Here is a 6,000-nt window from a genome sequence, read left to right as displayed (position 1 = left end):
GCGTACAGCTCATGTGGCCAGCATGACTAAGCCACTTCTGGCAAAACCAGAGCAACACACGGAAACGCCGTTTACCTTCCCGCCGGAGCGGTACCTATTTATCTACTTGTACTTTGACGTGCTTTCGAACTGCTAGGTGGGCAGGAGCTGGGACCAAGCAATGGGAGCTCACCCCGTTGCAGGGATTCGAACCGCCGACCTTCTGATCGGCAAGTCCTAGGCTCTGTGGTTTAACCCACAGCGCCACCTGCGTCCCTCATTATTAAAATTAAAATAAAATAAAAATGAACCTAAAGGTCACTTGCTTTATTCATAGGGATAGGTGGATCTGCTCATTTCAGATTCTCCTTTTTGCCATTCTTAAGCTTCATTCTTCACATTCCCAGATCTGCATATTAAAAAAAAAAAAAATCTCAGTAAAATTCATTCGTGTGAATTTCTGCTCCTATGCACATTTTTACATGCAAGTCTCCCTAAAGTAAACCCATCTTAGCACAACTATTTTCCCTAATATAATACATTTTTTAGTGTTATTTTCACTAATGTATGCATTTTTGTATACACTTTTCCATAGCACATGCTATTTTCTGTAAGCATATTTCGGCTGGAGAATGTTGCAAATTTCAAAGAAGCCTGTGGGATTTTGAAGGATGGCTGTGTTTCTGGTTCCTGCATTGTTTCAGAACCTGCAAATCAGGTTAAGGTCACATTTAAATGCAGACTGACTTGAACTTCCTTCCACCCACCCCACCCCCGCCTCTACTTGTTACTTTCTGCAGCCTGTTGCTTAATATGGTTGTGGTGGGAAGTGAGGAGAGATGCAACCGGCTGGCTTTTGCGACACCTGCCTCAAGGGAGAGGAGGATGTGACAAGAGAAAATGTGATGTCTTCCTGGCCTGCCTCCCACCACCAGTCCGGCTCCCTCCCACTGGGAGAGACATTTGCTGGGTGTTGGGGAACCAAATGTCCTCATCACAAGAAAGCAAAAAAATGTCCTGTGAGGTTTCTTTCCCCATTTGGTTTTATTAAAGCTTTTTCATAATATAATACAACGAAAGAAACTAATCTAAATAGAAACAAAAGGGGGGGAAGGAAAGGAAATGCAGAGTCCTCTTACAAAGGTAGCTCACAAACCCTTGTCTCACAAAGACAGAGGTGGACCCTCCCAGCGCTCACCTGAGACCTTCCCTTTCTTCTCCCAGTCTCTCACCTTGGGAGATCTTCCCTTCCCTGCCTCTCACACAGAGTTTTTCACCAACCAGCTATCACCTTCATGTGTGTGTAATCCTTGGATTCCAATAATGGCCCAGAGCAAAGGACACCCAGGAAAACATAAGAAAAGAGAGAAAAGGAAGAAGATAAAAAAGAGTGACTGAGTTTGTGAGAGAGAGGAGAGAGAGTGAGAGAGAGAAGCCTTCCAATTTTCCATCTGCCAATTACATAAAAGAAATTATTTAAAACATTCACTCTAGGATGACATCCAGCTGTTCTACTTTTTGCTAAGCAATATTTCCCCAATCTTCAGACCCAAATGTCTCAGAAAAAGGTGGGATAAAAATGAAATAAATAAATAAATTATGAACTTATAAGCAGCATGTTATGCATTATCTCTACATTGCCAAACATTGACTAATGAATCTGTGCACACCCAAACCCTCACATTCCCACATTGCACTGGCCACCCGTCAACACAGCAGAGAAGGTGGCAGGGTGTAAGTCATCACGAGACAGCACCTGCAGGTGTCTTCTAACTTCCAGGTGTGTGTTTGGCATACAGAATCCATCAAATTAGTTCTGGCAGATGTTATTTTGAGATGCAGAGTGGGGCAGCCACCGCAGTGAGGAAGGAGAGAGGGGAAGGTGCAAGGAAGAAAATCACCTCTGCTGAGATTCCCGTCAAGACGCATTTGCATAATTAAAGCTTAAATTAGTCCCTCTCCTGTCATAACTATTGGAATGCTTTCAGAGCATGTAAGGTGATGTTGACTGCAGAAATGTTCTGTCCCAGTAGAGGGTCAAGCGATGCGGGCAAGAATTCAGATGAAGTGTCACTGACAGCTGGGGGCAGGGCACTGTTTCTGTGGCTCTCAGTGGCCCCCCAAAAATCAGGAGGAAAATGCAGCTTCTAGGCAATAACTACTAGCCTGGTAATAGCCTCTGTCTTAATCAATACTAGGGATGCGGGTGGTGCTGTGGGTTAAACCACAGAGCCTAGGACTTTCCGATCAGAAGGTTGGCTGTTCGAATCCCCATGACGGGGTAAGCTCCCGTTGCTCAGTCCCTGCTCCTGCCAACCTAGCAGTTCGAAAGCACATCAAAGTGCAAGTAGATAAATAGGTACCACTCCGGCGGGAAGGTAAACGGCGTTTCCGTGCACTGCTCTGGTTCGCCAGAAGCAGCTTAGTCATGCTGGCCACATGACCGGAAGCTGTACGCCAGCTCCCTTGGCCAATAAAGCGAGATGAGCGCTGCAACCCCAGAGATGGCCACGACTGGACCTAATGGGCAGGGGTCTCTTTACCTTTACCTTTAATCAATACTGGGACTCGGTCCCTTTAGCTGTGATTCCTGTGTTGCAGAAAGTTCAGCTAGATAACCTTGGAGTGGCTTCTAACTCTACAATTCTATGATTCTCTAGCAATCTGCAGTCCATTGGCAAGTGATGGGCTTCCTCAAAGATCTATCCTGGGGAAACGTTACTGATTTGCCCCACTCCCCCACAACTAGGACTTCTGACAGTTCCATTGCTACTGCTACAGGAAAAAAGCACCAAATTAGTTCCTGGGTTTATCTTTATCCTCATCCCTCCCCATCCCTTTTGTGTGTAGTGTCTTTTGGTCTATGAGCCTGTGTACAGGGATCCTTGTGCTGAACCAAGGCCCTGCCCCAAAATAGATAAATTAAGATTCCAGCTGACAAAGACCTGGAGAAAGGGTTGGGTTAAATAGGAACCTATTAAACTGTCTTCTGCTGAGTCACACAACTGGTCCACCTAGTTCAGTATTGTCTACACTGACTGGCAACAGCTCTCCAGGGTTTCACGCAGGAGCCTTTCCTAGCCCTACATGGAGATGCCACTGGGGTTGAAGCTGGGACCTTCTACATGCAAAGCGAGTAAGTGCTCCACCACTGAGCTACAACCCCTTCCCAAAGTTAGCAAGGTCATTAACATTTCACTGGCTCAAAAACTGAGTGTTGCTAACATCAGACACACACAACCCATTGTCTTTTATTCTGAGAATTTGGTACTCTTTGGGAATAGCGGGGGTTGACTGGGGGGGAGAGCATTCTGTTTGTGAAATGACAAGTGTCTTTCTCAGGAACATCCTGGCAGGACACTCTGTGCCAAGAACAGCTTCTCCACAAATAGCATGGGAGACAGATTTTTATCACGAGGTCCACAAAACACTAGGCCTGCTGTTTCTGCCTCCGTTTCTGAGAGCAATGCTGCTGTCTATGGAATGGATATGGGAGAAAAACTTTGGAACTCTCTGTGTTTCCAAAGAGGGCTGTGTTGGAACATCTTGTTATCACCGCCATCTCCCTTCACAGCTAGGGAAGCGGAAATCAATCAATTTCAGTTTCTCATTTTTTCCTAATCTGAAGTTTAATCCTCCACATTTCGACATCAGTTTGTGATTAATTTAAAGACCTTGTGGAAATTCACTAGCGTTTTACCAAGAATTTCTCCAAATGCCTGTGTGCACAGACATCACTTTCCACAACCTCCCATTTTAATAGCATATGGACATCAGTAGAGGCTGCTGGATCAGGCCAAAGGCAGCCCATCCAGTCAAGTGTCCTGTTCGCACAGTGGCACCCCAGATACCCCAATGGTAAACCTACAAGCAGGAGCTGAGCAAAAGAAGAGGTCCCTATTGCCAATCCTCTGTGTTCCAAATAAACAAGTTTTCCTATGATTCAGCAGATTAATGGAAAGGGGTGATCACCCTTAAAGTACAAAGACTTCCTTAGGCTACTGCAAATCTGAAACAACCAAGAAAAACAGGTTTGCAAAGTGGTATTGTGGGGCCACAAAGGGACGCGGGTGGCACTGTGGGTTAAACCACAGAACCTAGGACTTGCTGATCAGAAGGTCGGCGGTTCGAATCCCCGCAACGGGGTGAGCTACCATTGTTCGGTCCCTGCTCCTGCCAACCTAGCAGTTCGAAAGCACATCAAAGTGCAAGTAGATAAATAGGTACCACTCCAGCGGGAAGGTAAACGGCGTTTCCGTGCGCTGCTCTGGTCCGCCAGAAGCAGCTTCGTCATGCTGGCCACATGACCTGGAAGCTGTACGCTGGCTCCCTCAGCCAATAAAGCAAGATGAGCGCCACAACCCCAGAGTCGGTCACGACTGGACCTAATGGTCAGGGGTCCCCTAACCTTTTATTGTGGGGCCACAGCATGACAGCTCACTTTTATGGATACTGTACCAGAGGCAGCAGCTGCATACACTGAGCACATTCACCGCCCCTCCCTGAAGATTCCTGGGAACTGTAGTTTATCTCACACACGGCTATAATTCCCAACACCCTAAACAAACTACAGTTCACAGGATTCAGGGGTGAAGGTGCTTTAAATGTGCACAGCTGACATCCATAATGTTTCTGTACGGAAAACAAAACATCCTTGTCCATGCAGTCTGTCCCTCATCTTCTTGACAAGTTGTAACATTCTTGGCAGCCGCTCACAATGATCCTAATAGGACTGGATAATGAGCCACCGCCCCTTTTTTCCACACTGATCGGTAGCTCTAAGATTTTCATAAGCCATGTGGGTTTCTGATGTTAGAAGCCTGACATCATGTGGACATAAGTGATATTCCCACCAAAATTTAAGAGTAGTCAAAGCTGTGGTGGATTGGGGCCTTCCCACTCTTGGGGTCCCTTCCAACTCTACAGTTCTACGATTCTGTGAAACGGCTCATTTGGAAGCAATGTGCAATTTCTTTTTAACAAGGATTCCAGCTACAATGGAAGCTGGTTTTATTACCAGTCCACCATGGAGCTGTGCTGAGATTATTTGGGGGGTTGGGGAGGGGAATTACCTTAACGTGAAGTGTTGAGCTTTTATTTTTGCTCAGGCGCTGTGATGGATGAATGTCCAAGCCATTACCATCTAAGAGACGCCACAGGTATTTATTCAGGACAGCAAGCCTGCCAAAAAAGCAAGCCTGGGATTTGGCAGCTAGGGCAGAATGCCTCGCTCAGGGTTGTTGTTTTCTTTGCTATTCCTTTGAAGCAAAATTCTACTATACTGTACTGGTTTGATGAATAGACCACAAAGATTTGAGAAGTTATTTAAATGTGCACAATAAATTTTAATAGAGGCTGTTCTTGTCTGTGACCAGCAAAGCATTTCCAAAAAAATCTATAATTGAATTCGTAGAATGGCAGAATTGTAGAGTTGGAAGGGAGCCCAAGGGTCATCTAGCCCAACCCCTTGCGCTGCAGCTTTGAAATGGCTTTTTAAAAATTATGAGTCATTCATCACCCTGCTCAATGCTGTTTTTGTAAGATGGAACCCAATTTTAAAAACTGAAACAGGATTCCTAACAGTCCCAACTGGCAGTGACTTAGTGCTCAGGCCTCCCCACAGCAGCTGGGATCATAGAGATGGGCTAGAGAGGTGCACACTCAGGCAGCAATCTTTCAATGGCAACCAGCATCACATAGCACAAAGACAGATGAAAAAGTAGAGAGGTGCATCTTGTTTGTCTGTCTGAGTAGGGTGTTTCCGGCTTTGCATTGGAAGCTTGGGGGTTTTCCCCATCAGAAGAGGGAGGGAAGGAAGGCCGGATGGCAGCCAGTGTTGCTCACAGCATCCCTGACCATCATTCAAGTCACCCCAGGGTGCCACAGCACACTGGTTGTAAAACCACTCCTTTAGATACTTGAAAATGGCTCTCATATCTCCTCTCAATCTCCTCTTCTCCAGGCTAAACATCCTCAAATCCCTCAGCCATTTCTCATAAGGCTTGTTTGCCAGACCCTTCA

This window comes from Podarcis filfolensis, assembly GCF_964270895.1.
Source record: "Podarcis filfolensis genome assembly, chromosome: Z".
Classification (NCBI taxonomy): Eukaryota; Metazoa; Chordata; class Lepidosauria; order Squamata; family Lacertidae; genus Podarcis; species Podarcis filfolensis.
Note: the sequence above shows the minus strand (reverse complement) of the source record.